This window comes from Pinus tabuliformis, chromosome 5_1, assembly GCF_031772625.1.
Source record: "Pinus tabuliformis cultivar Carrire ecotype Pingquan chromosome 5_1, CPIR1, whole genome shotgun sequence".
Classification (NCBI taxonomy): Eukaryota; Viridiplantae; Streptophyta; class Pinopsida; order Pinales; family Pinaceae; genus Pinus; species Pinus tabuliformis.
In genome coordinates, this window is record NC_142305.1 from 315,615,290 (window position 1) to 315,625,843 (window position 10,554).

A 10,554-nucleotide genomic window follows, 5' to 3' on the forward strand; every position below is an offset into this window, starting at 1 on the left:
GAGAAAACAAAGTTATGATTGTGCCCCATTTTGCTATAGGAGCAAAAGTCTCTACATAATCAACACCTTCCTTCTGAGCAAAGCCTTTAGCTATAAGTATGGCCTTGTATTTGTCAGGTGAACCATCTGCTTTATAGTTTACTTTATAGACCCATTTACAACCAATAGGTTTGATGCCATTAGGAGGATCCACCAACCTCCATGTACTATTTTTAATAAGGGCATCATATTCTTTCTTTATTTCATATTTCCATTCATCACAATTAGTAGCTTATTCAAAACAACTAGGTTCACGAATTGTGAAATAATTACAATCATGAGAAACATTACCTGTATAAGAACTTCTTGTCTCATAATCATCATATTTGCTGGGAAATTTTTGAATACGAGGTGATCTTCTCAAATATTGTTGAGGTGGTTGTGAAGGTTGCTTATCCCGAAGTGAAGGTTCTTCAGGAACACTTTCTGATTCTATAGAAACAATATTATCTTCCAAATTTTCCTCAGTAGAAATATCTTCATGAATTAAAGATGGAAACTCACAGACTGATCTAGAATGGGAATTCCCCACTCATTATCTAGAACTGTATTTTTGGATTCAAAGTAAAATTTCTTGGATGAATGTTTCTCTAAATGAGCAAGTTGTCTATCAATAGTAGAGAAATCTATTGTAGATTTTAAAAAAGTGACATCTCTGGAAAGAATAAATTTCATATTTTATTCATCATATAGTCTATATGCTTTTGAAGTATTGGAATATCCCAAAAAATACACTTTCGACTTTCGACTGCTGGCATTTAATTTGTTTCTTTGAAGCTTAGGAATAAGTTAATAACAAGTAGATCCAAAAACTTTAAAATGTTGAACTGTTGGTAACCTGTTGTACCAAACTTCATATGGTGATTTGTTGTTAAGTACATAAGAATGACATCTATATTTAATATATGGTGCACAAAGTACTTCTTCTCCCCAAAACATCAATTTGGCATTTTTGAAAACATCATTGATCTAACCATGTTGAGAAAATTCCTATTCATCCTTTCCGCAACACCGTTTTTTTGTGGATTATATGGAATAGTAGTTTGGTGTTTGATGCCATTATCTGTTAAATATTGTTCAAAATATTTTGAAGTATATTCACCTCCATTATCAGTCCCTAAAATACCAATATTCTATTGATTTTCATTTGTAATCATAGCATGAAATATTTTGAACATATAAAAAAATTGTGACTTTTCCTTTAAAAAGTAAACCCAACACATCCTTGAATAGTCATCAATAAAAGTGAGTATATATTTATTTTCATTTGCAGTTGATACATACATAAGTCCGCATAAATCAGAATGTATGAGACCTAATTTTATGGAAGATCTAGAAACATAATTATGAAAAGGTTATTTACTATGTTTTCCCAAGATGCAAACATCACATGGTGTGAGCTTTCTTTGAATAGTGGGAATACCTTTAATGCCCATGAATTCATAATTCTAATGTTGTTATAGTTGATGTGACCAAATTTAGCATGTCATAATAAACTTGAAGATAAAATATTATCTTACTGCACTAACAAAGTTGAATTCGTAGCACACTGTTTTATAGATGAATTACTATTCAATTTCATTAGCGGGTCAGTCATAATTATGGAATTATCACTTGCTCTATGAATTTCAGTTACGCCATTACAAATATGGATTGAATGTCCTTGCTTTCTGATACGAATGAGTGACATTGAGTTCCTCTAAAATTGGGGAATATAAAGAACATCCTTCAATATGTAATCTGCTAAATGTGGAATTTTAATCTAATTGATCTGATTCCATATGGTCTAACTTTAGACTTATCAGTAAAATAAACAACACCATCAACATTATCACTGAAACATTCAAAAAGATCTTTCCAGAATATCATATGACAAGTTGCACCTTAATCTAAAATCTAACTGCCCTCCCCATGAAGAAAATGTAGTATTAAGAACATTTGCAATATTGAAATTGCAGTGAGCAACTATATAATGTGTACAATCATTTGCTTTATTTTTATCATAAGATAATTTATGTGTCTTGTTATTAACTGAATCTTTCTTTTCATTATTAATTTTCTCCCAAGGAACCCTGCAATTCACTGAACTATGACCAATTTTACCACACCTATAACATCTGATATTTTATTTAGACTGAAATTTTTTCTGTGTATGGTCATTTTGATGTTTATAACTCTGATTGTTGTTATTTTTACCCCCCCCCCCTTCCTTCGAAATTATTTCTACATCGACCTCTGGTATTCTTTCTACCTCTGGTAGACTTGTTTTGTGATTTATGTTCTTTTTGTGCATGGCACAAGGTTTCTGTATTCATGGCAGAAACACACTCTTTCCTCCCAAACACTTTTTCTATTTTTGTAATTTTATTTACTAATTTATCATAAGTAATTTCCTGTAATTGTCTACTAGCTTGGAGAGATTCCAAGTAGTGAGAATAGACATGGTGTAGGGCTTTGTTGAAGGAAATCAATTGTAAGTCTACTTTAACATATGTGGCTTCTATATCATGGAAAATAACTTTTATTTTAGAAGGCAGTTTCATTGGATCATTTTCCTTCATTTCCAAATTAAATAACTTAAATAACAATTGAATAATCTCCAATTCTGAATGTGAATCATAGAGTTCCCTTAAAATTTCTAATGTTGCATATGATTTCTTACAAGAATGAATGTATCTGCTTACCTCTTCTAAAAGTGATGCTGTAATCCTAACATAGGCATTATTTTTCTTTCTTCCGAGATGGCACATTGTTTATCTTCATCTGGAGGTTCTGGTGCCATTTCTTTATCTTTTGCATCTTTCTTTCCTTGGCAAACATCTTGCCACAAATCATCAAAGATTAATGCACTCCTGAGTTTTCTATCTATTATGGGTAATTTTCTTTCCTAGAAAGTACAACTCCAACTAAAGAAATTATGGGTGTTATTTTAAATCAAATCAATCTCTTTTTGCATAATTCGGATGAACTATAAAATATATATGATTGTCTCAAAAAAAAAAAATTTAAAAAAAAAAAAATAGAAAAAAAATAAATAAAATAAATAAATAATAATATATATATATATATATATATATATATATATATATATATATATATATTTGTGGCATGACCTTCACAACATTTAACAAAATCCAGGCAATGTTAAAAAATTTCATCGGTTAATGTTGTACTAGACGTGAATTGACGGTCAAATAATCGTTAAAAATGTTTTACAACCTGTAACACCCCTCCATTGTATGTAAAAATTTGCTAACCTAAGCTAAGAAAAGCTAGGTCTGATGTGTAACAAGAAAAGTAAATACTTTATTATGAAATAAATAAAATAATTTAATCACTTGGAAAAGTGAGACACCAAGAGATGAGATTCTTGCCAAATCCCATTTGTGAATGGGAAGGGATAATTCTTTCATGATAAGACTTCTAGATCCAATTCTAGATAAGCTTAATGGATTGGAGATAAATATCCATTAAGCTACTTAGCTGAAGAAAGATGATAAGTTAAGAAAAACATAAAAGCCTTGCAAGAGAGAAAGGCAAGATTTTATGAGGAAAAGCCTCGTGGGAGATAAAGGCGAGCTTTTTTGGGAAAAACCTAGGCAAATGGATAAAAAGATCCATAAAATCAGGACGCCGCTAATGGAAACCATATCATGAAAGAGGGTATTAAATACCCATGGAAGAGATCAACAGGAGGTAGTTGATCCATGGTAAGAACTCTCGGCTTAGGGGTGAATGGGTGGAAGAAATTTCTAAGTTGGGTGGCGGTGCTCGATTTTTTCCAAGTGACTTTCTTCAGCTAAGCTAGTTTACTTCAATTGCTTGGGATGTATTGTATGTGGCCCCTTTACTCTTTTTGTTGTCACATCTTTAAACTTATGAGTACGATTGCATGGTGCTATCTTATTACTCTTGATGTTGTAGAATTTGTGAGTGTAAGATGCATGAATAATCCTTGCTCTGAGATGATGGAATAATGGTGATTAATTATGCATGAGACAACTATGTATAAAGAGTGATTATGGTTTAAGATGTGAAATTGTATAGTCTGTGGTTCAGGTTGTTTATGCTATGCATTACGCATCATGAGGTGAAATGCATCCGCAGAGGCATCGTTTAGCTAATTATTCATATTGCATAAGATATATGTCAATAATATTTTCGACTATGCCAGTAGGACTATGATCATGATTATGGCTATGCTAGTTATGGTATATTCATGATAACATTCCATTAATGCTGGTGTTGAGTCCTCATAGAAATGAAGTCTAGATGCTCAAATCTTTTTGATTGAATGCCATGATTGATTTTGTTCTCCAAGTTATAATTTATGCTTAAGGGATAATCTGGAATGTAAGTCTATTAATTGAATTTAACATCCATATCATGGATCTGATAGAGCACAGAAGGAAATTGTAGTATTGTACCCAGGGGTTATGTGACACAACTGATGAGAGACATGAAAAATTCTACGACAATCGTCGCAGATCAACGATGATGTGAAAAACTTCTACGATAATAAACGTTGGCGGGACAACATACGACAGTTCAATCAACGTATGGTGAGGATAGCAGGTCAGTCCAATTAACGGCGCGTGAACAAATTGACGGTGTGCGACAACACCAAACTTGCTGAACTTTAACCAAAAGTGTGGTCCCATAGTTGGTTTCGAGAAAATGATGCAGTGTGGAAACAGACAACTCCAATCGTTTATTGGGGCACTTCGATGGGTTGCAAAATCCACCAATGGTGACTCTGTAGACCAATCTTACGCATAGCCAACCTTTGTGTGAATTCTGATTCCACTACATCTTATGCACGGTCCACCATCCACGTCATGCAGGTTGTAGGCTAACTGCACCAACTTTGCATCCACCTCACACATTCACAACACAAACTTGTTTGCTCACACATTCAATGGGGTTCAAACCAACAATATATCATTATTCCAACTCTTCACGTTGCACCTTTGATACCACTTTTACAAACAAAACAAAATGAATTCCACAATTTAATTGATTATTTATTAAGTGAAACCCTCAAATATTTATACCTTTGATACCACTCTTACATGAAAAACAAAATGAACTGCACAATTGAATTGATTATTTATTAAGTGACAGCTTCAAATATTTATACAATCTGAGACAATTGCGATGGACAAGTAATTTTGCTAACTGTTGTAAACTAATTCTAAACTAATATTTTATAATATCCGGAAGAATTAATTAAGATTTTAATGGATCCAATAAATATTTAGAAGATTCGAAAATGGCGGAAGTTAATTAGCTTAAAAAACATAAGTTATTCGAGTTTTACAATTTTTTATTTTTCAACTTGATATATTAATATTATTAAAAATAGGCATTTGCACCCTACTTCAACTGCAAATATGCTATAATAATGTACATGCACTGACCAAGGATGGAATTTGATATGCATTTTGCCCGTAACAGGTCATTTTTTCTGTATTGACAGTTGAAACTTGTGGATGGCCATTTTTCATGATGTGCCTAGAACGGTGGAAAACATATTTTTGACGTCCAAAACATTTTCCAAAATGTTATTACGCCCCCTTTATTTTACATCTGAATTTTTTTTTGGCAAGTTTCCTCCTCATTGACCAGCACAATGGCAAGCTACCTCCTTAATGAACGGCGCAACTCGTAATTTTCTCTGCAACCAAGATCAATTTGCAAGTGGATTAAAAATGTAATAGAAAGTTGTCTTTTTTGGCAAGTCCGCTATCGAAAGGAGCTAATTCCAACTACCCACATTCAGAATTCAACAGAAGCTTTAAATGCAGGTTCTAGAGATCTTTGACAAAGGAACAAGCTTCCTGAAGAAGCCACTGCCCCAATAAATCTCCAGAACTTTCTCTGTCTTGTATAAATATGTGTTTAATCAGCGAATGAAGGCAAGTTATGAGTTCTAAGTTCTGTCTGTGTGTTCTATGATTGAGTCTCCGCTCTCTCTGATATGGTATCAGAGCGAGGTTGAGGGCTGAGATTGTAAGGTTCTTCTGTGAGGGTAAGTTGCATAGAGGGCAGAAAACCTGCGTGAAAGGTGCCTGTGTGTGAGTAAAGGGTGTGCTGCTGAGAAATCAGGCGAGATCTTGTGTGTAAGAGCGAGTCAAGAAGCCGTGCAAAGGAGGCTCGGTGGTGAGCTGTGTGCTGTAAGCTTGGAGAACAGCGTGCTGGTGGTGAGTGTGCCAAAGAAGTTTGAGTTGGAAAGTCTGAGTAAGTTCTTTCCTGTGGTTATTCTCCTCCAAACCCTAATTGGAATATGCATATTTTCAAAAGTTCCATGCATTCTGTTAGCATGCGATTTGCAGCAATATTTTGTTCTTGATATAAATAAATTTTGTGCGAGTTAATCATCATATATATCACATATATGGACCTACTAAGTCATAATGCAAACTTGAAAATTGTTTGATAGTATCTATAAAGATCAGTATCAAAGAACGATTCAGATCATTATGGTTCAAAACTTCCTGCAAATATTCATGTTGGGATAAATTGTCCTGTCAGCTAAATATCAGAAATTTGTTATGTTTATGCTCAATTAATTTGTAATTGGTGATTCTGATAATGAAGTTTTAAAGCTGAAGTTTGTGTTATTATTGGTGATATTAAAAAAGGAGGGTTGTTATTATTGAGTAAGGAAATATTGAAGTTGTGAAAGAAAAAAAAAATGGTGATTAGAGAAAGTTTATTTTCATCATGGCAAATTTGTTGCCTGATACTTATTTGAATGAATCCACCAAACTTTAAGGAGGAAATTATGTGAATTGGAAATTCAAGTTAATGACTATTTTAGAAGGTAATAATTTGTGGTCCATTGTGAGTGGGGATGAGCCCAAACCCACTGTTGCAGGTTCTATTCTAGATTGGGAGAGAAGGGAGATGAAAGAAAAGGTGTTGCTACGTATGTCCGTAAAGGACAACATTATTCCTCACATCAGAGATTACAAGACATCAAAAGAAACATGGAATACGTTGAAGGGTTTGTATGAAACAACAAATACAAACCGGATCTTGTTTTTGAAGACTAAGCTTTTATCTCTAAAAATGGAAGCAAATGAAAATATAAGCAATTTCATATCTCGTGTCAAAGATTTAAGTGATAAGTTAGGATATATTGGTGAAAAGGTGTCTAGTACTAACTTAGTCACCATCACATTAAATGGCTTAGTGCAAGATTATCAAATTTTTGTTTCAAGTCTTCCAGCTAGAGAGAAACCCCCTACATTTGATGAATTGGCAGGAATTCTTCTACAAGAGGAGGAGAGGATGAAGAGCTTTAATTTGGGCTCTAGTAGTTAAGATTTGGCGTTGGTAGCCAAAGGCAAATATCCATACAGAGGAAAGCCGTGGGAGAAGAACAAAGGAGGCAAGTTTCAAGCAAAACAAAAAGGTATGACACAGTCTAAATTTCCAATCCATGATAAGAGAAATGATGATTGTTATTATTGTGGCAAACCTGGGCATCATTCTAAAGATTGTTATAAAAGGAAATATAATGAGTCTAGGCAAAGAAACAGAAGGCATAATGGAAATTTTGTGGACAAAGATACCTCAATCAGTGATGGATTTAAAAATCTTAAATTGTTTTTTTAATGCTGCGTTATCTGTGGAGAATGATAATAAGAATGCTTTGTTCATTGATTCTGGTGCATCACTCCATATGTCTTGTAATAAGGAGTGGTTTGATGAATATTATGAAAACATTGATGGAACATATGTTTGTCTAGGAGATAACAGATCACTTAAAGTTCTAGGTTATGGATTAAAAGGTGTGAATTTGCCTAATGGACAAGAGAAATAGATCCATAATGTGATGTATGTTCCTAATATCAAAAAGAATTTAATTTCTGTTTCTACTATTACTGGCCAAGATTTGAAGGTGGAATTTGTTAAATCACAGTGTGTTGTGAAAGACATTCAAGATCTGTACAAGGTTATTGCCACAGGAACCAGAGTTGGAGGCTTGTATAAGTTGGATGTGACCAGGAAAAGTCATCAAGCATTGGCTTCTACAACAATATCAACAGTAGATTTATGGCATCAAAGGTATGGACATCTAAATCACAAAGATTTAATGCTACTTCAAAAGAACACAATGGTTGAAGGTCTTCTTGTCTTGAAGAATGATCATGTTGAATGTGAAGCATGTGTACTTGGCAAGCAACATAGGGAGGAATTTCCTATACATAAATTAAAAAGGCAAAGGGAAATACTTGAATTAATTCATATTGATGTATGTGGAACTATTCAAACTAGATCTATTGGTGGAGCATGGTATTTTCTTATTTTTGTGGATGATAGATCTAGGTATACATGGGTTTATTTCATAAGAAAGAAGAGTGATGTTTTTGAGTACTTTAAAGAATTTAAGAGTATGGTGGAAAAATAAACTGGTGATTACATAAAAATTTTGGGATCTAATCCGGGAGGAGAATTCAAATCAAGAGAATTTAATCAATATTGTAAAAGAAATGGAATTCTACAATAATTTACAGTGCCACATACACCTCAGCAAAATGGAGTTGTTGAGAGGAAAAACAAAACACTAGTTGAATGTGCACGTAGTATGTTTCAAGGTAAAAATATCTCCAATGTTTTTTGGGTTGAAGCCATTAATACTGCTGTTTATTTGAAAAATATAAGTCCAATCAAAAGTTTAGAGCTTAAAACACCTTTTGAAGCATTTTATGGGTACAAACCAAAAGTGAGTCATTTAAGAGTTTTTGGTTGCAAGGCATTTGCTCATATTCCAAAAGATGAAAGAAGAAAACTTGATGCAAAGTCAATTAAGTGCATATTTATTGGTTATTGTGATAATCATAAAGCATACAAGTTGTTTGATCCCAGTACTCATAGACTGCTTGCAAGTAGGGATGTGGTGTTTCATGAGAATGCAAATGAAGGTGATAAAATAAATAATACTAGTGTATGGCATGATATTGATGATTATGTCAAATTAGATACAAGTGTTGAACAAGAACAGGAACAAACACAAGAACAGGTACAAGTTCAAGAGCAAGTAGCATCAAGCAATCATGACACTCCAAAGAGAGGAAAGGAGACTCTGCAAAGCCAAAAGAAAGATGGAAGTAGTAAAACTCCAAGAAGGTCATCACTTCAAAGTCAGGTACCTGTAAAGTATAAAGATTATGCATTAATGTCTTATATTATGAAAGTTGTAAAGCCTTGAAGCTATGAGGAAGCTAAAGAATATGAAGAATGAAGAGATGCAATGAATGAAGAATATAACTCTATAATGAAGAATGACACATGGGAATTAACAGAATTGCCTAAAAACAAAGTTCCCATAGGATGCAAATGGCTTTATAAATCTAAATTTAATGCTGATGGAAGTATTGATAAACATAAAGCTAGAATGGTTGTAAAATGATATTCACAGAAGGGTGGAATTGATTATGAAGATACTTTTGCACCTCTAGCTAAGTTGAACACAATTAGAATCATGATTGCATTAGCTACAAAATATAATTGGAAAACGAGTTAGTTAGATGTCAAATCTGCATTTTTGAATGGTGAGTTAAAAGAAGAAGTTTATTTAGTTCATCCTAAAGGGTTTGTAAAACAGGGATAGGAGCATCTGGTTTGCAGGTTAAATAAAGCTTTATATGGTTTGAAACAAGCACCAAGATCATGGTATGAGAAAATTGATTCTTTCTTTTATGAGAAAGGTTTTATGAGAAGTAAAAATGATCCTAACTTGTACATCAAGGAAGATGAAGGCAAGAATGTTGCTTTAATATCTGCATATGTTGATGATCTTATCATAACAGGAAATGCATGCAAGTTGGTTGAAGAAATTAAAAATCAGTTGTCACATGTATTTGAGATGAAGGATCTTGGTGAATTGCACTATTGTTTAGGTCTTGCAGTTTGAGGGAATCTGATAAGACACTAATCACACAAAGCAAATATACAAGGGAAATCATTAAAAGATTCAATATGACTAAATGCAAGGAAACATCTACTCCTTTAGAACAGAATGTCAAATTTTGCAGTGATGATGGAACCAAAGAGGTGAATGGAACTATGTACCCTCAACCGATGGGAAGTCTGAACTATCTCACCACTACCAGGCTAGATATAGCATATTCTGTCAGTATACTTAGTCAGTTCATGGCTAAGCCTTGTGAAATCCATTGGAAAGTAGCAAAGAAATTCCTTCAATATCTAAAAGGAACACTTAATTTTGGTATTATGTATATTGATGAATTTGATGTTGAATTGGCGGGTTATTCTGATTCTGATTGGGCTGGAAATCTAGATGATAGGAAATCTACTACTGGATACGTGTTCAATATTGGTTCAGGACCAATATGGAGCAGTAAGAAACAACCAATTGTTTCATTGTCATCCATTGAAGCTGAGTATAAAGCATTATGCAGTGCTACCTATGAAGCAATATGGCTTAGGAGGATACTTGAAGATGTTGGAGAAACACAACAAGCACCTACAGTAATCAGATGT